Consider the following 24,600-nt stretch of genomic DNA (forward strand, 5'->3'; position numbering starts at 1 on the left):
AAATTGCCTTATACACTGTAAGCCGCCCTGAGTCTTCGGAGAAGGGCGGGGTATAAATGTAAACAAAAAAAAATAAATGCAAGAAGCATTGTTAACAAATTACCTGAATTTATCCTCTTGTTAAACAGTGGTACATTTGATATCATATTTGTTTGTGAAACATGGCTGAACTCATCCCTTCCTGACTCCATTATCTCAAACAAAGAATATCAAGTTTATCGATCAGATCGTGAAAACCTAAGAGGTGGTGGAGTGGCTATCTTTTACAAAAAGTCACTGAATCTAAAAAATATCCAAGTTGCACATAAACTTTCTCTTCCTGAAACTATTGTATGCGACCTATCCCTTAACATCACTCTTCGATTCTTACTATGCTACAGAGCCCCTGACTATGACATTACTCATGCAAATATGCTAACCTCACTGCTAACATGGGCTACCTCTTGCCCATATCCTCTCATCTTCCTGGGTGACCTAAATCTACCTCTCATTAACTGGATAACTAATGAATGTACAACTGATCCAACTATACAACGCTGTTACAAACCTAGGTCTTGAACAACTTGTAACTAACAATACAAGACTCAACAACTACCTTGATCTTGATCTCATCTTCTGCAACAACTTAAACTCAATTTATGGACTACAAATTAAAGAACCTTTTTCCAACAGTGACCACTGCATGATTGATTTTCATCTCAATATACGTCCATACTTAAATCGTCATAACAATAGTATTCCCAACTACAACTTCAAAAAAGCCAGCTACGACCTTATAAACAACAATCTTTCATTTCTGGACTGGCAAAATCTGTTTGCAACCTGCATAACCGCTGAAGACCACTATAGAGTTTTCCTACTTGAAATCAATAGTCATTAAACTATACCACAAATGACCACCATGATCAGGAAAAGCAAATTACCCATATCAATAAAAAAGCTTCAATCAAAAAAAAATCCCTCTGGAAAAGAAACAAAAAAGGCTATGTAGCTAATTTCAAAAACCGCTACAGAAATATATGCAGCCAAATAAAAACTGAATGCACAAATAACCACACTGTTGTGTCTCGCTTGCTTTCCCCGCAGCCGGGTCCCTCTTATCTCCTGCCGAACGCTGAGGAATGTCCTGGCATGCCTCCAGGCCCCAGCCCTGGCACCATGCCCAGACAGGCCGAGCAAGACAAAGGGCCTGACGTGCTTCCAGCCCCCAGCCCTGGCTCCATGCCCAGGCAAATGGAGCAACTAGACCCCTCCCCCTCCCCCATAGCATGTGAGCCTGAGGAATGTGAATTACCAACAGCTGGAGCCTGGAGAGATCCTCGCTTCAGGAGAATTGATAGGCGGCGTCAGCAAAAGGAAGGGAGGGGCAGGTCTGGATAAGTGCTGAGTCATGGAGCCACACCCCATGGCCTATATAAAGGATCTGCTTTCTGGCATTCTCTGAGTCAGGCAAAGTCTACCTTGGATTGCTGAAGTCACTTCCTGGTCTCCTGCCTGCCTTGAGAACTTTGCTAGGACTTTGGCAGAGCTGCAGAGGCACACCTGATATGGACTTCCCCGACCCGGCCGTCAGCGGAGGAGTGGGACACGACACACACCAAGCAATAAGAGGACATTCTGCACACAAATTCCAATCGTGCCTTTTATAATTTTCTTAACAATAAACTTAAAGACTCAAGATCCATCCCACCACTAAAAGATTCTAACAGCAAAGAATGCAATGATGAAACAGTTAAAGCAAACCTCTTCAACATTTTCTTTGGCTCAGTTTTTGTTAACAGCGATGACACATATCCGACATTCCACAAATGTACCAGTAATGAATATGATGACTTAACTCATATAGATTTCACAGAAGATAACGTTGGAAAAGCTCTTCATAACTTGAAACCATTGCTATCTATTAGACCCGATGGACTATGTGCATACTTCTTAAAAAATCTTTCCGCTAATATAGCAGAACCCTAAGCATAATCTTTGATAAAGCTTTCACTACCAGCTCCCTTCCCAAACTTTGGTCACTAGCCACAGTCATCCCTATCTTCAAAAAAGGAGACCCCAGCTTAGTTGAAAATTACAGACCAATCTCTCTGTGCTGCGTCACCTGCAAAGTCATGGAATCAATCATCAACCAATCCATTACCTCACACTTAGAAACTAACAACCTACTCTCCAATAAACAATTTGGTTTCAGGAAAAAATTATCATGCAACTTACAACTTCTCCACTGTAAAAACATATGGACTAAAAATCTTGATCAAGGCAAAACAATAGATGCAATCTACATAGACTTCTGCAAAGCTTTTGACTCAGTAGTACACGATAAACTTCTCCTAAAACTAAAATCCTATGGCATTTCAGGACCCCTTCACAAATGGATATCTGCTTTTCTCTCTAACAGACAACAAGTGGTCAAAATTGGCAATGCTCTATCAAATCCTGTTCCTGTCAAGAGTGGCGTTTCTCAAGGCAGCGTCCTTGGACCAACACTCTTCATACTATACATTAATGATCTTTGTGACCATATCTCAAGTAATTGTGTTCTCTGTGCTGACGATGTCAAACTATTTAGCACCACAGACAATATATCTATCATTCAAAAAGACCTTGATCATCTAACTGCTTGGTCTAAAACTTGGCAACTCCAACCAGCAAATGCTCAGTCTTACATATTGGAAAAAAGAACCCAAACACTAAGTACATACCTTACAGATGACCCCCATCCCGTTAAAGACCTTGGAGTTTTCATGTCAAATGATCTAAGTGCCAAAGCCCACTGCAACTACATAGCAAAAAAACCTCTAAGAGTTGTAAATCTAATCTTGCGTAGCTTCTTTTCCAAAAACACTACACTACTAACCAGAGCATATAAAACATTTGCTAGACCAATTCCAGAATACAGCTCGCCTGTTTGGAACCCTCACCACATCTCTGACATCAATACAATTGAACGTGTCCAGAAATATTTTACAAGAAGAGTTCTCCATTCTTCTGAAAACAACAAAATACCTTACACCACCAGACTTGAAATCCTAGGCTTAGAAAACTTGGAACTCCATCGCCTTCAACAAGACCTAAGTTTAATTCATAGAATCATCTATTGTAATGTCCTTCCTGTTAAAGACTACTTCAGCTTTAATTGCAATAATACAAGAGCAACCAATAGATTTAAACTTAATGTTAACCGCTTTAATCTAGATTGCAGAAAATATGACTTCTGTAACAGAATCATCAATGCTTGGAATACTTTACATGACTCTGTGGTCTCTTCCCATAATCCTAAAAACTTTAACCAAAAACTTTCTACTATTGACCTCACCCCATTCCTAAGAGGACCATAAGGGGCGTGCATAAGCGCACAAACGTGCCTACTGTTCCTGTCCTATTGTTTTTCTTCTCTTCTTCATATATATATATATATATATATATATATATATATATATGCTTATACCTCCTAATATTTACTCATATATATGTTTATATACTATATAATCTTTTTGTAAGATACTTACATATACTTATTTTGTTGTGACAAAATAAATAAATGAATGAATGAATGAATGATTGACTATGTATTGTATGTTTGTCTATACAATCATATATAAATATACATACACACACACACACACACACACACATACATATACATATATATATGAAAATTAAAGTATTATTGAAAAACAATAGCTGGCATTTGAAGTTGTTTCCAGCAAGGAATGTTTTCAAGAACCATCATGTAGAGAGATAATTTTCCTGTCCTTGTATTTGTCCCATTTGTATTTGGGAAAGTCCAGGACAAGCAAAGCAGAGAACATTAATGCTTAGATCAGGGGTGAAATCCAGCAGGTTCTAACAGGTTCTGGAGAATGGTAGCAGAAATTTTGAGTAGTTTGGAGAACCGGCAAATACCATCTCTGGCTGGCCCCAGAGTGGGGTGAGAATGGAGATTTTGCAATATCCTTCCCCCAGGAATGGGGTAGGAATGGAGATTTTGCAGTATCCTTCCCATGCCATGCCCATCAAGCTATGCCTGCCAAGCTATGCCTGCCACACCACGCCCACCAAGCCACGTCCACAGAACTGGTAGTAAAAAAATTTGGATTTCACCACTGGTATTAATCTCATGGACCCTTGAAGTGCACCTGGAGGCTCCAGTTAGTTCAGAATGCAGCTGCGCGGGTAATAGAGGGAGCCACACGTTGCTCCCATGTAACACCACTCCTGCGCAGTCTGCACTGGCTTCCTGTGGTCTTTCAGGTGCGCATTAAGGTTTTGGTTACCACCTTTAAAGCGCTCCATGGCTTAGGGCCCGGGTACTTACGGGACCGCCTGCTGTTACCTTATGCCTCCCACCAACCCGTACGCTCACACAGAGAAGGTCTTCTCAGGGTGCCGTCCACGAAGCAATGTCGGCTGGCAGCCCCCAGGGGAAGGGCCTTCTCTGTCGGAGCTCCTACTCTTTGGAACGAACTTCCCCCTGGTTTGCGCCAATTGCCGGACCTTCGGACCTTTCGCCGTGAGCTGAAAACGCATTTATTTATTCAAGCGGGACTGGCTTAAAAGTTTATTAAATAATTTTAATCGGTGTTATTTATGAATTTTAAGGGTTTTAAATTGATTGTTTTTAAATTTTGGCCATTTATGAAATATGTTTGTTTTAAGTTTGTTTTTAATTTGTATATTGTATTGTTTTTATTTGGCTGTATACCACCCTGAGTCCTTCGGGAGAAGGGCGGTATAAAAATCTAATAAAATAAATAAATAAAATAAATAAATAAATAATAATAAATATGGAGGATAGGATCACAGGTTGGAAGGAAGGGAATCCTTGGGGAATATCAATTCAAAACCATCCCTATTAGGAATAAGGAATTGGCAAGGGTCAGCATCTGGACTAAGTGGACTTGCAAGTTAGAGATTTCTTATCCATGCTTTATTATTTTTGGATATGATTTTTTTTCATAATGTTTTTAATGAAAAAAAATGGTATAGCCATTTATAAAGGAATGAATTCAGTGGATCATATTTTAGACTAAGCCATCTGAAAGGATGAAATAGAAACTTTTATACAAACAACCCAGTTAACACTAAATGAGAGTCAAAAATATGGATTAGGATATCAGGATTAAATTTTCCCCATAGGGAAATAAGCCAGATACTAAAATGTTTTCCAGAGAATGTTTCTGCTGAATCCTGGCATATCTCCGAGGAAAAGTAGTTGCACAGCTGTGGCTCAGCCACAGAACAAACACCTGTCTTTATACTTCATTGTAGAATCTTGACATACAGATGGCTCTTGACTGACTTTAAAGATAAGAAGGCAATACACAAGAGAAGCTTGTGGTGTGGTGCAGGATGTACTTCAGAAGGAGCATTGCAGTGAATTCAGGGAGCTCCAAGATTCTATATGTTCAAATCAATTTCAGAGCAAAACTTGTAAAAAGGTCACAAGTTATAAATAGGCCTGTTTGTCTTTAATTACATATATTCTTGCTCATAATACCCCATGCCACAGAAATAAATAAATATAGCACTCTGTCTTTCTCCATCCAAATCCCACAGTGACCCAATGTTATATTTACATGCTATGATTCATATAATAAAGGGAAAGATCTATTTCATTCTTTCGGTAAGAATCTCATTCCTTAGAGAAGTTCCCAGAGAAAAGAAAGAGTCCCGTCTCCTTGGTAACAGATATTGCTTTGGCTGCAAGTAGCTGACATGGGATTTTGCATATGGGATTGGCAAATCTACAATATTAGAAGAGACTTGAATAATCAGGTGATGTATTAAAATAGATTACTCATGACTCATGCATAACTTATTAAAGAAAAAGTATAACAAAGACCCCATTTGTTGTTATTATATTTCTTAGATTCAAACAATGAATGGATTTCAATGTATCTACACAGTCATAAACTTGATAGCAGATATATTATGGTATTATTGTATTCTTCTATTAGTTTTTGCAATTGTTAGTTGATTTTAAAAAGAGAAGTCACAAGTTGCCTTGAAAACTTTTGAGACTATGAATGTGGTCTAAATTTAAATGCACAGAGACACAAACACAGTTGTATATGCACTTCAGGGGAGGCTTTCCCATGTCCCCACAGTTCTATGTGTCTTCTAAATATTCATATAACATGTGGAAAGATCTTAAAAGGTAGCTGGCGCCTTCCTTTATTGAGGTTTAAAACCATATATACCACCAAAATTAGCTATTGCACATAAATGTGGTTTGTCCCCAAAATATACAAGGCTCCTAAGAAGCAAAAGAAGGTGACCAATATCCGATATAAAATGAATTATGTAATAACAATGAGACAAAGGGAAGATAAAATTGTATCAGCATAAATAACAAGGAAAGAACAAGGAAAGAATAAAACACAAGTCCTTGATTACTGTTGTGACCCAGGTTCCTGGACCCAGACTCCTGGACTCGGATGATTCAGAAAGTGAGGGAGAAGACCTGGCAAGCCCTGCTTCTCTTGAGCCCTCTCCCTCCCTGGCACCCACTCAAAGGGAGGAGGAGGGGCCGGCAAGGCCTGATTCTCCCGAGCCTTCTTCTGATTTGGCAACGCCCCAAGAACAGTTTTGGAGTGACGCAAGATTACGAAGACATGATCGACGTGCGCAGCAGCAGAAGAGTTGGGACAAAGCCAAGTCATAATTGTCATGCAGTGACATCTGCAGAGACTATAAATAGGAGGCGGGACTTCCTGGTTTTTTGTCTTGGACAAAGTAATGAATTGGCGCGAGCTAACTGTTTCAATGGAGGGAAGAGTATATTCGTGAGTAATTCTGGCCTTATCTCTATAATTTCCTCGTTATCTCCAGAAACTTGGCAGGCCCGTGGGTAGACGTGGCCAGGACATGTATCTATGTAAATAAAAGGAAAAAAGGAAGGCCTCTGACGGACTCTTTGCTGGGAGTATTGGGGGAAGGGAAACAGAACAATTACAATAATTTGTTTAGGCATCATTCAATGTTAGAACAGCACTAAAAAAAGTAACTTATGACCGTTTTTAATACTTATAACTATTGCAGCATCCCCATGGTCACATGATCAACATTTGACCATCAGGCAACTGGCATATATTTATGATGGTTGCAGCGTCCTAGGGTCATGTAATCGCGAGTAGTAACGGGAGCCGCTCGTGGCTCCCATGTAACATCACTGCTCCGCAGTCTGCACTGGCTTCCTGTGGTCTTTCGGGTGCGCTTCAAGATTTTGGTTACCACCTTTAAAGCGCTCCATGGCTTAGGACCCGGGTACTTATGAGACCGCCTGCTGTTACCTTATGCCTCCCACCGACCGGTACGCTCTCACAGAGAAGGTCTCCTCAGGGTGCCGTCCGCCAAACAATATCGGCTGGCGGCCCCCAGGAGTAGGGCCTTCTCTGTGGGAGCAGCGACGCTCTGGAATGAACTTCCCCCTGGCCTACGCCAAGTGTCTGATCTTCAGACCTTTCGCCGTGAGCTAAAAACATACTTATTTATTCAAGCTGGACTGGCATAATGGTTTTTTAACATTTTAATTGGGTTTTATTGTTGTGGGGTTTTAAATATTTTTAAAATTTTAAAATTTAAATTTTTAAACATTGGCCTTTTTGTAATATGTTTTATTTTAAATTTTGATTTTAATTGTATATATATTGTGTTTTATTTAGGCTGTACACCACCCTGAGTCCTTCGGGAGAAGGGCGGTATAAAAATTTGATAAATAAATAAATAAATAAATCATCTTTTGTGACCTGATAAGAAAGTCAATGGGGAAGTCAGATTTACTTAACCATGTTACTAACTTAATAACTGCAGTGTCTCACTTAGCAACTGTGAGAAGAAAGGTTGTAAAATGGTCAAAACTCAACAACTCTCTCACTTAGCAACAGAAATGTTGGGCTCAGTTGTGGTCATAAGTCGAGGTCTATCTGTATATACAGTAGATTAGGGGTGTCAAACTTGTGGCCTGTGGGCCGGATGTATCATGCGCAGGCCATGCCTTGGCCACGCCCACCCCCAGTTTAGCAAAGGGGAAAAAAGTTGTGATACGTCATGTGATGACGTGTCATCATGCATTTGACACCCTTGCAGTAGAGGAACTTTAGCCATTTGTTAAATAATTCTTTTCACTCATGTCTTCCCTGTATGAATGTTTTTATATATTTCACTTTTGGTTTTTGTGTTTTGTTTCTTCCCCATTTTATACGTGTGCGACTCTGTGTGCATGTATGCATATATGGACTGCCTTAATCATGAGCAGTGAATTAAGAGGGAAGCAACATAAAAGTATCTAGAATGGCATAAATGATATAAAATTAAACAATGCGTTCCAAAGTCAAAACATCTCAAATAAGCACATAGAATGACAAAACATTAATGCTGCATTGTACCCATGTTATCCTTGATCTTAAATTAAAGTCATCGGGGGGTGGGGTTTGGTTGATCTCTGTATTTTTCTTCATCTTTATATCTTTTTAAAAGTGGGTTTTGTGTTGGACTTTTTTTAATGTAGTTACAGTTATTATGATTGTTTTTAACCTGACCATGAATGTTTTTATTCCTTTTTTTAATGTACTATTAAATTGACGATAGTTACTTTGATTACTTTGGGTTAGAAGTCTGTTGAATAAATAAATACATTGCTTCAAAAGTAGTAATACAGAAGAAAGAAATAAAATGAAAAGATAAAAAAGACAAAGATGAAAACTATGAAGATCAATAGGATGTGATTATACAGCTGACTGCTTGGCAAAGATCATTGATCAAAGTTTCAAAAATAGTCTCAATGCAATCCTAGGCAAAAGTGATCACTCTAATAATTCTTTAAAAATAATTTATCCTCTGTATGCTTCTGTAGGGTAGCTTTGGAGGTGAACGTATCTGAAAATTTCAGGTTCTTTTTGAAATTCCAGTTTATTCTGCACCATTTCTAATTTTTTTAACAAATCTCGCATGAAAATTCCTAGCTGCTATCCACATTCACAAATGCAAGTATTTTGTTTGATCTTCTGAAATGAATACATTTTGTGAACAAGTTTTCTATTTTATAATGTATTATATAAGTTTTGTAAGCATTCATGAAATAAAGCAGGATTCCTAATGAAACTATATTATATTGTGAAAGCACAAATTCTCTTGGTGTACCAGTAGGATTAGCAACTTTTTCAGAGGCTTGGTTCAATCAATATTTTTTTAAAGAAAATCTCACAAGACTTCTATTTTTTACCCCAAGATCTTATCTCTGTATGTACTACTAAAACTTTCATGTCTGTAACCCTTAATTAGGTAAAACCGTGCATCATAGGGCAAAACATTTTGAATCAAGGAACGACAAAAAAGGGTAATTTACAAAATGTGCCCAAAATGTACATGACTCCAACAGTAATTGAAAATTTGCAAATTTTATAAAACATTGATGGCAAGAACATTGTCATAATTTTATAATTAGCATATTTCTTTATTAAAATATATACATCACATTATTATATGTAATATTATTATAATTGATATTCATCGATAGTTATATGAGACCTTGGCTATTTTTATATTTAAAATAATGTTTTAATTAATTATAGAGGAATGTCACTGGCATCAGTGTGCCTGTGATTCCAAACAGCTTGGTCCATGATGTTCAAGCTAGACCAGCAAATGCGGATCTTTTGGGCTCAGCATGTCAAAAAATGAGAAAATACCTAATCTTATTCTGCTGGCATGTCACCTTTCCCCAAAACAAAAGACAAATATTTTTTGACATATTCATTTATTTTTTAAAAAATGAAGTTCAATCAGGTGTGTGATCCCTAGGATGTGTTGTGTGCTGCTTACTTTCGGTGGTGTTTTCTTTCTATTGACAGGCCCTTGTGGCCCATGTGAGGCAGCTCCAGGGTACTTTGTTCTTGAAGTGGCATCAGAGAATTCTATTTTTGAAACCTCTGCAGCCTCCAAAAAGTGCAGGAATTAATGTGACAAAATATCCTGTTATTGAAGAAAGAGATAGTGCATCTTTCTTCTTGGTCAACAAATTCAGAAAGCAATTAACAAAGAAAATAGAACCCTACTCTGACTGCTGATGGAATGATGTAAAGAAAAAAATAAAATCCATTTGAAACGTGGTTTACAAATTATGCTTCTTTGCTACACTAGGGTGAACAGGAAAAGAAAGAGTAGATACACAAGATGCATAAGAATCCCAGAAAAAACTGCATTACTCTATTGCAATTATTAGATTCATTGTTTCCTTGGCTATGCCTAGATACTGTCTTGTAGCTTTGCTACTAGAAATACGAAGGTTAATTAGGTGAAGTATTTTTATTTTTTTAAAAAAAATATTTATTCAATTTATATGCGGCCCATCTCACAGTTGAAACTGGGCAGTACAGCTAATTCACCAGAAATGTGTTCTGTCAACAGAAATGTGCTCTGTCTAATGCAGAAATGTGTTCTGTCTAGTGCAGGGGTGTCAAACTCAATTTCATTGTGGGCTGCATCAGGGTTGTGTTTGACCTTGGGGGCAGGGGTGGGTGTGGCTGGGGTAGGTGTGGCTAGCTTGATGTAACTCATGTCAGGGTTGTCTGTGACGGCCCAATTGTTCTGCCGGCAAAAACAGTCTCCCAAGCTCTGTTTTCAGCTGCGATGGCTTCCTGCTACCCTCTGCCAGTGAAAACGTGAAAAATTGAAAGCTCCATTTTCCCTGGCAGAGGGAGACAGAAGGCCATGACAGCTGAAACCAGAGACTGGGATGGCCACACGCAGCCCTCCCAAGCTCTGTTTTCACTGGCAGAGGCACTGCAGGCCAGTCATTTGCTGTTTCTAGGGCAGCCCTAAAGGCCAGATCTAAGTACACAGTGGGCCGGCTCCAGCTCCCAGGCCTTGAGTTTGACACCCCTTACTGCTTTTAGTAAGGAGTGGACTTGCTTCATTTAAGTTCATAAACAGCTCATCCTTTCACTGAGAAGTCTTTGAAAGAAAATGCAATCCCTGATTTGGTTTATATTACTAATGTGCAATCTAACAAACTCTTAGCCTTAATTTTAGAATACATTATGGTTCTTATGATACTGGCTGCTGCTTTGATAGACAAATGTAGACAAGAAGGGAACCTTTTCCATAAGTCTATTACATCCCATTTTCAAATTAACCGTTTGAGGGATGATATTTTTGTATATGTGTTCATGTATTTTAAAATTAGAATTGGCAATGAAATATGTTTTTTATGTTTGTTAAACCATATTTTTCATTTGTAGATTTATATCACAACAGATAGAATTAAATAAGAATTATGGTAGTAAATCACAGTAATAGGAACAGATAGAAACAGATAAATAATAAAGCTAGGATAAGTTTAGTATTACATAAATAAGCCTAGCACATGAAGATAGTGAATGAAAGATAAATGAAGTGAACCACTCTAATTTATTTTTGATATGGGTTTGGAAATGTATACTGTAGATATAGATATAGAAAATAAATAAATTTTTATATAAACATATAAATTGTTTTTTCCCAGAATTTGGACTTAGGAAAAGATAGAAATGTGAGAAATTAGATATGAGTTAAATTATTTATTCACACCAACTTTATACCACCCCAATCAATCAATTCTGATGATTACCGGTTCAAAATGGCAACTTTAAATTGATACTTTAAATTCAATTCTGTAGAATTATTGTTACTATTTATGTTTTGTCTTTTGCTTTAGCCTGTCAAGATTCTTTTGAATCTTTACGTTATCATGTTTGTCATTTGTGTAACTATGGACTACTTGCATGTTTATTAATACTTTTAAAAAAGTTTCATTCAAGACAAATAGTGTGGAATCTGACATATCACTTTAATCTGACCTCAAATCATTAATGAAGACTTTGTGACTCATAGAACAATAGTAGATTCAACTTACATTTGATTTCCTTGTCTAAAAGGATATTGGGGAAATGTTATCAAATGCTTTATTGAAATCAAGAACCCAATGAGATTTCTATTATCTACTAATCAGTGAGGGCTAACCTTTTTGCCATTGTGTGCCAAAAGCAGGGAGAGTGCGGGGTGTGTGTTGCGCCTCCATGTACCCATACCCATAATCCTATGTGCCCTGCCCCCTGCACATGTGGGTGTGACCCCTCCATGCTCCCCCCACGTTTGGCATGTGATGGCATGGTGGGCCCAGTAGGCCCATTTTTCACCCTCCCCAGCTCCAGGAACCTGAAGAGGGTGAAAACAGGCTTCTCCACTGGAACTGGAAGTCGGCAAACAGTCTGTGTCTGGCCTCCGGAAAGCCCCTGGAGGGCCGAGGAAGGCCATTTTCACCCTCCCCAAGCTCCTAGAAAGGCTCTGGTGCCCAGAGAGAGCAAAAAACGGGCCTTCCTCACTCCTCCCAGGTCTTCCGGAGACAGGAAACAGTCTGTTTCCCTACTTCCAGTGGGCCCAGAAGGCCTGAAAATCAGCCAGAGCTGAGCTTGCGTGCCCACCAATATGGCTCCGTGTGCCTCAGTGTGGCATGCGTGCCATAGGTTCGCCATCACAGTACTAAACTAAGGATGAAAATATATGATAAAGAGAGGTGGCATGATTTTTTTCTCTTGACAGCTATATGTTTGCCCCATCAATAAATAACTTTCTAAATACTCACAAATTATCACTTCGTAATTTATACTGGGATTTGGGTTATTTAGTTACTTAAATCTTCACATCTGGTCAATTTTAAAACATGGATAATAATATATGCTTATATCTAGGATCCTAGTATCTTATACATTCTTCAAAATAAGATTTCAGGCTTTAAATGTTTCAACACTCTTGGATATAATTTTCTTAATCTCAGAGATACGAATTAGTTTAAAGTAGCTAGATATTTTTAATTTGGTCACAAATTGTCCTTGAGGTAAAAGCTGTTTGCCAATGAAACAAACTACCTCAGGAGATAGAAACTCTCCTTCACAAGAACTGTTTAAACAGAAGTTGGATGAAGATGCTGTAAAAATAGAATTCTGAACTGAAAAAAGGGTTAGACTAAATCATGTCTAATGTTTCTTCCAAGCCTTACTTTCTAATGTTCTGTTGGTTCCACTGAAGACAACTCACAGAATGATCTATTTTTTTTTAATCTTATTGTTACTAGCATAGCCAAATACAGTGCCTCTAATTTCCCTTAGAACTTCATATTTTGGGGGTCTTTACTGTCTTGACCCATATATATGAGTGTTCATATTTTTATTGTTAGCTTGACATATACAGTACACTTTATGATACAGATAAGTAAATATATGCTCAAATGACTTTAATGGGCCCTTCCTTGCATATGGGTTTTTCTATATATGCACACATGCATATACATATATTTCTTTAATTCCTCTTTAGAAATAATTAGGAAGATTCCCATGCAGTGAAGTTATGCATCCAGTACACTGATTTTCTAATACTCCACATCTCTTTGCTGAACTGTCTTCTAGATGTTTTGAATAAGTTTCAGGAGGATTAACATGGTTTTAGATTCTCTTTCAAGGAAGTACTTGGGAGAATATGGGAGTATGAATGTGGCAACTGACTGCAACTTTTAAAACACTTAAATCACTTCAAGGGATTATATGGCAGATGTAGAGGCAGCTTGTGATTCTAGGAAAAAACATAGTTTCTATAGAGAGCTGCTACATTTGCTCCAAAACATCTTTTCCAAATTATTTCTGAGATATTGCAGAGTTCTAGTATATATAGCCTGTGTTGTTGTTATAAATTATGGATTATAATATTGTCTTTGTATATTCCAAGATGACACTGGCACTTTCTTCCAAAGGAAATAGAACACTAAATCAAAACTAATAAGTATAGCACAACTTAAAATAAGTAAAAAACTGTATAGTTCCTAGATGATAATTGTAATCTTAGTTGCTGCTTTTCAAATATTTCCAAACAGAGTGACAAGCGAAGCACAATTCACTACCATTTTCTAAGGAAAAAAAATACAAATAATTTAGCTGAAAACTCATTTTACAAAAACTGCAAGGATTAAAGATCATTTCACCTACACTGCTTTCATCCAGTTCTAATTTGCATCCCATCACCTGTAATTACCAAAAATGTATGCAAATGCAATTCAAAATTTGTCACTGAATGAACGAGTTCCTGTACAAATGAAATTTTACAGCTGTTTATGGAGAAGAAATAGGCTGAATTCAATGATGTATTTTATTATTATTATTTTATTCTCAAATAAAATTAATTCACACACACACACACACACACACACACACACACACATATAGAAAGAGAGCCTCATCCCAAACTATGTGTATTTGTATGTGTGTGTATACAGAAATATATACACATGCACATGCATATATTCATGCATATACATACTTAAAGAGTCACACACATAGAAATAATACTTAATTTCTTTAAACCAGATTTTTAAAAAATTGAGTAGTCAACCCTCCTTTCTAAATGTGTAAGATGACCTTCAACTGAACTATAGAAAAGAAATGTAAGGAAAGTTTCTCGAAAAAGTTGAGAAAGAGGATATAGGAGATTAATGAATGTGTTTGTATTGGACACTCTTCCCCATTAGTCTACTCAGAGCAAAAGGGTTGTGTTATTTATTATATTTCTTACACCATTTGCAATTTTAATTTATATGAGTTTGATATCGCTTTTGTCTTTTTGTTGTCTGTTATTCAGTGATATCTCTGGGGAGCAGAAGGATTTATATGCTTTATACACACATTCTGCAGACAAAGCACTCTGGCATAATTATTTCTGGCATCACTAACTGATTAAAACATTCAGTTTAACTCATGATCAGTAAGATTAAACCTTTTTAATACACCTTAAAACTAACTGATCATTTACTACTCAAACAACCTTTCTCCTCATATTTCAATAAAGCTGTTCTTATGCCCCTTCTCTTTTTGTGTGTTAATGTACCTTTTAATGACAAATCCCTTTTATTTTCTTCCTCTGGGCAAAACTGCCTTTTTCTTTATAGGAAGGTAGAAACAAAGATGAGATGGGAGCTGACTGAGCTACTACATAGGTTTCTAATGTCATACCAATTACAAATCCCTTTTGCCCCTTCTGTAAAGATGTAGCTGTTCAAGAAAGCACATTCCCACTTTGTGTTTACTTGACATACAGATAAATGTCAGCAGAGAGAAGGGTATAATATTTGAAAAAATCATTTACCCAACACAGTTGGAATAAAATTGCACAGCATTCATTCACTGATAGATACTTTTTAAAGATTTAAGACACTCATAACGGAATGTTTAAGCCCCAAGTACTATGCTAACCATAGCTGAAGAGAAGGAAAAGATATTTGAGTCCCACCTCCAACCTCTACAACTGCAAAGAATCAAAAGGGAAAACACACACACACAATATAATTCTAATTTACAATGATTGTAATTTGCAGGTCCTGAAACCTGCTGAGGACCCTTGTAGTTATTCATCAATGTAAAGACATAGGAGATAGATGAAATGTAACAGATAACATGCTTCACTTAAGTTGGGGCACTGTGGCACTCCGTACAATCACAGGTGTAAGCGGGTCACAAGCTGGGCAAAAAATCAGATTAGTAGGTTCCTCCTGTGAGGATGCTATAGCGCAACTGAGTATGATTTTTTTCTCTCCCTGTTGTCTTCCTTGCTAGCTAACATTAGCAACAAATGAAAAAAGGAGGGACAAAGGAATGTTTTAAAAATGTAGTCACCAAATTCATTGCATGACTGACAGTATGGCTACTCCTGCAATTTTTTGTCCAAGCGAAGATATGACTACTTCTGACTCTAGTTTCTATTGACAATGAACATTGATTTTTTTTAGTATCTGGGGTTTGGGTGACAATTCTGTCGGTTAGTGATTCTGATAATATCAGCAACTGAATACACACATTACAACAATGGCTCTTTTGGAAAGGTCTTCCTCCGCCTTTTTGTAACACTGATATGCAAAGGAAAAGGGTCAAAGTGGCAGATGTCATCAGGCTTTAAAGACAGTCCATCTAAAAATTAACCATGGATAAACTTTACTGCTTCAATAACGATTATTAACCTAGCGTTGGCTAATGTTTTATCTAAAGAAGTTCATTTGAACTAGAAAAATAAAGTGGTAGAATTGTGACTTGTGACAGTTTGTGCCTTACACAACGGTCTCTTCAGCTATAGCTGTTAAAGGCAGAAACCACTAGAAATATCTTGGCCTTGGCTGTTAGGGTCTGATTATGAGCACAGTGGTGGAGAATTCATGGATTATTCATGTATAATTACAGAATACAGATAGTTCTTTTGCCCTTTTAAATCATCCCTCTCACCCATTATGGCCGATAACAACTGAAATAGCAATTGTCATAGTGGGCTTTGGGCTTTGTCATATAGAGTAAGCTCTAATCAATAATGACGAATAGCAAAATTTACCATCACGCAGTAGAATGTCCAGTGGCTCTCCATCCATAAATCTGACCCAATCCGAAGCAGTACAGCTGCAGGGTTGGAATTTGGGAGGGTGTGTGTGTAAATATTATTTCTTTTAAACCACTTCCATGCTTATAGTTCTCTATAAAGGTGTTTGGGGGGGGGAGACAAAATGTGCAATATGTCAATTCCAATAATCCACATGCTTCTAAGACACTTTATTTATTCACAATGGGGTGAAGCCTAGGTTGCTTTCAAGGTCAATTTCAGGTGAAAGGGGGGTCATCTAGAGGTCACGGCAGCTCCCAAGCAGGTCAATAATGCCTCTTCACTTCCAGGGAAGACAAGCTGCTCACACCCAATCAATCCACCCAAGCTGCTACGGCACCAAGCGTAATGAACAGTGAATAAATGTAGCCTATCATCACAAAACATGCTTTTTAAGTACCTTCTCTTTTCATGTAAAACCTCGTGCTGTCAAATTCTACATTCACTCATCCAACAGTGAGTAGCCAAAGTGAGAAATCAGGCTCTCATTGGGGTTGGTAAAAGGTCACAGCTGACAGTCTCGGAGGTTAAACTGCCGAGTTAAAATACTGTTCATTCCCCACTGTAGCTTTTTGCTAACTACACTTCTTTGTGTTACAGTCAAGCCGTATATCAATATGCCCCTCCTTCTAATTTATTAGCAATTGTTGAGTTGTATAGAGAGGAGGGATAGAAAAAAAAAAAGAGAGGATTGATCTTTTGTACATTTTTTTTTCTTTTACACTTCAGACACTTCTAAATCTCTATCTGCTGTATACTAAATGCCCCCATCGTGGGCAGAGCTGTCTGCCTGCACTACATCATAATTATTAGAGGTATAATTCTTGAAAAGAGAACAGGCCAGTTTGTCTGAAACCCCAAAGGCTTGGGGTCGGTCTACTGAAGGCTTTAGTTCTTTTCTCCCTTGTGTTAATTAGCCTCATTCTCACTGTGGGGATTTTTTTTCTTGCCTCATTATAGGAATTAGGCTAGGTCTCAACCTGCTTGCAGTTCCAGTCATGAAGAAAAATTTTGCTGAAGAAAAAAAAGAGAGGAAGAATTGTTAAAACCCATTCAATATGTTCAATTTCATCTCTTCTACAGGATACATTATATATAATCAAGGCAGAGCTTTATAATGATCTTCTAATCAATTCCACTAACACTCCTTAACCTAATATTATCATGATATTTTAATAAGATGTGTTCAATCCTGTATTTTTCTCAGGATCAAAGAATGTTTACTTTGCTAAAGATATTACAGCTAACACAATGAATGAAGGATCACTGGTTAACAAAAAAGATACAATATATAAGGTGTTCATTGATATCAAAATATACCAATTTGCTTAACCATTCAGAGCAATTGCTTAAAATAAAATTCTAGTTATTAAAATTGAATCCAATTAAACATAATGCTTTTTATTGAAGTACACAGTATTTTATTTAAAGATAGCCATTTGAGGGAGGGAAAAAAAATCCAAGCTCACAGTAAAATCATGAATAAAATAAAGTTTTATTTACATGCATGGTACAATGATAATTTGACTCCACAAAATTGCCATTATCTCTTTACATCTTTAAAAAATGCATTCAGAGATTTCTTGAGGAAAATATATCTTTTCTACCCTCTGTATGATTTCTCTCTCAGTGGGACTGAAAATAAAATGTTATGACTTAAATCACGAGAGGCTAACATCATTTTTAGCAACAAGGGCTGCATAATTTCAAGACTATGAGTGAGTAGCTGACTTTAACTAAAATGTTTCAGTTCTCTGCATATATAGGTACATAAATAATTCAGAATTAATCCCTGCAGAGGGGACAATGGGAATCGTAAATTATCCATGTGCCGTCCTCAACATTAGAGGCAATGAACCTATAGTAACAAACTATGAGTGTTACTCATTACATACATTTCACAGACACCTTAACCTTTTGAATATTAATTTCCCTCTGCAGCTTGTAGCTAGGCAGTATAATTTCCCTTCCTGCTTCATTCTCATTCTTTGCTTTCAGTGTATGAGTGTCTGTCTGTGTAAGAGAGAGATTTGTGTGTGTGTGTGTGTGTGTGTGTGTGTATGTGTGTGTGTGTGTGCAAGAGAAAAAGAGGAGAGAGACCTGAACAATACTTCAATGAAGATAGAGATGGAATGGTGAATAATGAAAGCATATTGATTTATTTTGTAAGAAAATAGTTACCAGAAAGCATCTATTTGTGAAAGCCAGATAATTGTTGTAGGCGTATTACTAATATAAAAATCTACATAGGGGAAGTTTGTGAATATAATGCCAACTGAACACTGCCTCTTATTCACATAGAATTGCTGTTTAGCCCTCAAAATAAATGGGTTATTTAGTATTTATCTCAATGGGATGTACAATGTCATGGCTTTTTTCATAACAAGAGAGCAAATCACATGATGTCTACAATTGCAGATGTTCTTGCTTCTTTGTAAGATGATGCATAAGACACTTAAAATAGGTACAAGTACATTTAGAACAATCTGTTTATAATCTTATGGAATTTCTCTTCCCTTTTCAGCGTAGCATGAAATATACCTTAATTTAAGAGTATGCAGTCCATAATTAAATAAAAGATTTTTCTTATTTTACTTCTTGATAATGATCGGCTTGATTTGAAATATAAAACGTAGTGCTCTATCATGAGACAATATATTCTTTTAAAACGATTAAAATAGGCATTGCTATTGACACTGCCTAATACTAAAAAGTAATTAGCATGATTTATGCCATTACAAATTTAAATTGCAAAATTATGAAAGTATGAATTTTCTGAGCAATTTTTAGGTTTTTTTTAAAGACACTATCTTACTATACACAAGAAGGATAATATAAAAATAGGTGGGATATTTTTACATTTGAAGTTCAGCAGAAAACACACTTTGTCTAATCACATAGCTTTTCTCTTTATGAAATTGTTCTCTCATTGATTCTAATGAGAGTTTTCACAGACTAGAATACAAGATTAGGACATGCAATCACAAAGTCCCTTGATTAATTTTGATTAAAATATATAGAAAGGAGGTTATGAAGATTTTGATTAGCTTGAATATTTCATTTTGAGAGTTTTAGTTGAAGCTGGCCTGAGTAAAGACTAACTCTTTGAGGAAAAAAAAGGCTGTCTTTTTTTAAAGGGGTGTACAGATGTTGTCTTCTCTTGTAAGCTGTCAATATTTTGTATTTTGCCTTGTTTTTTTCTTTTCCTTGAACCTCTGTTAAGTATAAAAATATATAACTATGCGCACAATGGTTTTGATCAATGTTACTGGCACTATCTGGAATGCACAAGGACTGAAAAGCATGTTCTGTTTTAGAACACCTGTGTATAACCTCTATTGATCCCTGTTGGTGTGAGTTTTTCAGTCAGCATAGAGAAATACTGATAAATATTAACTCATTTTAGGGGACAAGTTACTGGAAATTATATGCATTGTTTCATATGCAATAAAAATGTTCAGAAACATTTAAACTCAGTTTGGCAGGGATAGAAATTTTAAAATAGTCATTGTAAATACATTTGTTGGAATCTGCTGCCATTGAGTTTAATGGGGCTTATTTTATAGTAAGTAAGTTTGGACCTGTTAACAGTTTTATTGTAACTGTACCATTCCTTCAGCATAAGCAGGGCTGATTGTTTAGAGGATATGAATTAAACTGCTAACTTTCTAATAGTTGGAGGTTGCACTAAAATGCAAGCCCAGTTATTAAAAAAAGCTATTTATTTTTTTGCTCCTGTCTATCAGAAAACCACATTACAGCATAATGCCTGCCAGAAATCATGTTAAGTACTGTGTGGGCACATCTTTATTCAAAAAATAAAAGTAGAATATGTGGTTTTGCTGGCGCGAGAAAAAAAGTACAAAATAAATATGCAAACATTGAATTTATGCTAAATGGAAGTAGTTAATTGTGTGCTAAGAAATAAATCAAGTTACCCCACTTGACTTGGAACTTCCCTTTTTAGTGTAAGAACCCTCATAAACCACAGCTCAATTATTCAATTTCCCACACTAATTATAGAAACTACACATTTCTTGGCCTCAAGCCGTAGATGATGTATCTCTGAAGGGCAACACAAAATTTGTCATAATCTTGGGTTCACTTTATTTAATGAGCATCTGAAAAATAAACACAAATAGTTCTGCAATTCCCAAGTTACAGGTAGCAATAGGGCTTTCTCTAAATAGTTATTTTTTAAATATATTTTTACCCCACCTTTTTTAATATACAATTCAAGGCTGTGAGCATACAAATACTCCTTCCTCCTCCTATTTTCCCCACAACAACCCTGTGAGGTGAGGTGTGCTGAGAGAGAGCCCCAAATCATGCAGCTGGATTTTCACAATTATGGTAGGGCTAGAACTCATAACTTCCTGGATGCTAGACCAGCACCTTCACTGCTACATTCCAAATTAAATCGGTCTTTCCTAATTGAATGTTTCATTAAAAATATCATTTTTATATATATAATATATTATATTTTTATATATATAATATTATATCATTAAAAATATCATGGGCATTACGGAGACCTGGTTGGGTCCGGAGGGGAGGGTTCCCCTTGTGGAGTTATGCCCGCCAGGTTTCTGAGCATTTCATCAACCGAGAGCCCAAGGTAGGGGTGGGGGAGGTAGCGGTTGTCATTAGGGAAAGTCTAGAGCCGAGGGAGGCCACTGTACCTCAGACTGCCGGTTGTGAATCCCTCTTTGTGAAGTGGGGCCATCGGAATCAGTTGGGCTTGTTGATCATGTACCTGGCTCCTTGCTGCATGACTACAGCCCTACCCGAGTTGTTGGAGGTGCTCGCCGGGGTGGCGGTTGAGATCCCCAGACTTATAGTCATGGGGGACTTTAACCTGCCATCGACGGGCTTGTCATTGACAGCGGCTCGGGAGTTCCAGGCTTCCATGACGGCCTTGGACCTGATTCAAGTAATTGATGGCCCTACGCACACAGGGGGTGGCACACTGGACTTAATTTATATCTCTGGTCAGTGGCTAAATGATCTGGAATTAGATAAGTTAGAAACAGAACTGGTGTCATGGTCAGATCATTTTGTCCTTTGCCTAGATTTTCGGACCGCTACCCACCACTGCAGGGAGACGGAACCAATGCGTTGGTTCCATCCCAGGCACCTGATGGACCCGGAGAGGTTTCCTGAGGACCTGGCCCGCGGCACGGCTGAAGAGCTAGTTGCGGCCTGGGAAAGGGCCGTGGCTGGAGCTTTGGACCGTGTCGTGCCCTTGCGGCCTCTGACCCGGCGTAGATCTCGGCCGGCCCCTTGGTTCTCCGAGGGGCTGAGGGAGATGAAACACCGGAGAAGACGCCTAGAGAGTGTTTGGAGGTCCAGCCATTCTGAAGCTGACTGAACACTAGTTAGGTCTTATTCTAGGACCTACCTAGTGGCAATGAGGGAGGCGAAGCGTTCCTACGCTTCCACCCTCATTGCGTCGGCAGATAACCGCCCGGCCGCCCTGTTTCGGGTGACCCGCTCCCTCCTGCATCAGGAGGTGCGGGATGACCCGTTGCAGGGCTGTGCCGAGGAGTTTAGTGGTTATCTATACGACAAAATCGTTCAGCTCCGGGATGGCTTGGACCAAAATTGGGATGATCCAGGTGGGAGGACGGAGTCATGTCTTGTGGAGATTGTTTGGGATGAGTTTGATCCTGTGTCTCCCGAGGACGTGGACAGGTTGCTGGGGAGGGTGCACACCACAACATGTTTACTGGACCCGTGCCCTTCCTGGTTGGTGCTGGCCTCCCGGGAAGTGACACGAGGCTGGCTCCAAGGGATTATCAATGCTTCTTTGTTGGAAGGAGTTTTCCCTGCCGCCTTGAAGGAGGCGGTGGTGAGACCCCTCCTCAAGAAGCCTTCCCTGGACCCAGCTATTTTAGGTAACTACCGTCCGGTCTCCAACCTTCGCTTTATTGCCAGTACCTGGATGAAGCTGTCTATCTGGACCCGTTCCAGTCCGGCTTCCGACCCGGATATAGCACGGAGACAGCTTTGGTCGCATTGGTGGATGATCTCTGGAGGGCCAGAGACAGGGGTCATTCCTCTGCCCTGGTCCTATTAGATCTCTCAGCGGCTTTTGATACCATCGACCATGGTATCCTGCTGCGCCGGTTGGGGGGGTTGGGAGTGGGAGGCACCATTTATCGGTGGTTCTCCTCCTACCTCTCTGACCGGTCGCAGATGGTGTTGACAGGGGGGCAGAGGTCGACCGCGAGGCACCTTACTTGTGGGGTGCCGCAGGGGTAGATTCTCTCGCCCCTCCTGTTCAACATCTATATGAAGCCGTTGGGCGAGATCATCAGTGGTTTCGGGGTGAGATATCAGCTGTACGCTGATGATACTCAGCTGTACTTTTCCACCCCGGGCCACCCCAACGATGCTGTCGAAGTGCTGTCCCAGTGTTTGGAAGCCGTACGGGTCTGGATGGGGAGGAACAGGCTCAAGCTCAATCCCTCCAAGACGGAGTGGCAGTGGATACCGGCACCCCGATAACGGGGTGAGTTATTGGGGGTGAGTTATTGGCCCCAAAGGAGGGAGTGTGCAACTTGGGTGTTCTCCTGGATGCACGGCTGTCGTTTGAAGACCATTTGGCGGCCGTCTCCAGGAGAGCCTTTCACCAGGTTCGCCTGGTTCGCCAGTTGCGCCCCTTCCTTGATCGGGATGCCCTATGCACAGTCACTCATGCTTTCATCACCTCCCGCCTGGATTATTGCAATGCTCTCTACATGGGGCTCCCCTTGAGATGCACCCGGAGGCTTCAGTTAGTCCAGAATGCAGCTGCGCGGGTGATAGAGGGAGTCCCACGTAGCTCCCATGTAACACCTCTCCTGCGCAGACTGCACTGGCTTCCTGTTGCCTTTCGGGTGCATTTCAAGGTTTTGGTTACCACCTTTAAAGCGCTCCATGGCTGGGGGCCTGGGTACTTACGGGACCACCTGCTGTTACCTTATGCCTCCCACCGACCCGTACGCTCACACAGAGAGGGACTTCTCAGGGTTCCGTCCGCCAGGCAGTGTTGGCTGGTGGCCCCAGGGGAAGATCCTTCTCTGTGGGGGCTCCTACTCTTTGGAATGAACTTCCCCCTGGTTTACGCCAAATACCTGACCTTCGGACCTTTTGCCGCAAACTGAAAACATATTTGTTTGTTCGCACGGGGCTTTCTTAAATTGTCTAGATTTTGAATTTTAAATTTTATTTAAGTTTTAAACTGTTTTAAGTTTTAAATCTAAAACTTTTAGATTTTTAACTATTTTAATTTTCGGCCAAATTGTATAATAAGTTTTTTAATTTACTTTTAATTGTACATTGTTTCTTTTTACCTTGGCTGTACACCGCCCTGAGTCCTTCGGGAGAAGGGTGGTCTAGAAATCTAATAAAATAAATAAATAAATAATAAAATCATTGATAATATTATATGCAACTGATGACTCAAACATACTTATTTGAGGTTATTGGGATTTATGGCAGAACAAATGGGCTGCAAAAATCAAATTCCATTCTAAAACAAGCTAAAAACATGCATTTCTGAATTATTTTGGTGCATTTACAGTTTTCAGCTAAATTGCTTCTGGCCTGTGCTCATGAATTCAAACTGATTTTGAGGGTGGGTGGGGGGGAACCTATCTGTCCTGAGTAGCTTTCACATTAGTGTGCTGAATATAAAGTTGGAGCGTAGGCTACCACATTCTCCTGCATTGGAGAATTCTCCTGCTGCTCTGCTCTCCCACCTTTCTGTTATTTATTTATTTATTTATTTATTTTACTGATAGTACGGCATTCTACAGAGGTCATAAAATCACCGATATACAGCACTAATAAAACACATGATATGTAGAAAAACAAATGTAACTTTAAATAAAACATCAGCATATACATGTATTTAAAAAAGGTGACTAATCGTCCTCCTTTAGGGAGGACGGTCCTTCTTTTGTAAGTTCTGTCCTCTCTTGAAAAGTGTCCTCCCACATGTTGTCCTTTTCGATATTAAAAGACTAATCTGTAAATCTCTGTATTCGATCGATGCCGAGATGATCTGTTGCGTGTGATGTGAGGTATTTGTATTTGACATGACAATTCGTCAAGGCTCAGTACAGTGCGGTGAGACGTGATTATGAGATGCATGTGCTCCGCACA

Source organism: Ahaetulla prasina, chromosome 2, assembly GCF_028640845.1.
Source record: "Ahaetulla prasina isolate Xishuangbanna chromosome 2, ASM2864084v1, whole genome shotgun sequence".
In the NCBI taxonomy this organism is placed as follows: Eukaryota; Metazoa; Chordata; class Lepidosauria; order Squamata; family Colubridae; genus Ahaetulla; species Ahaetulla prasina.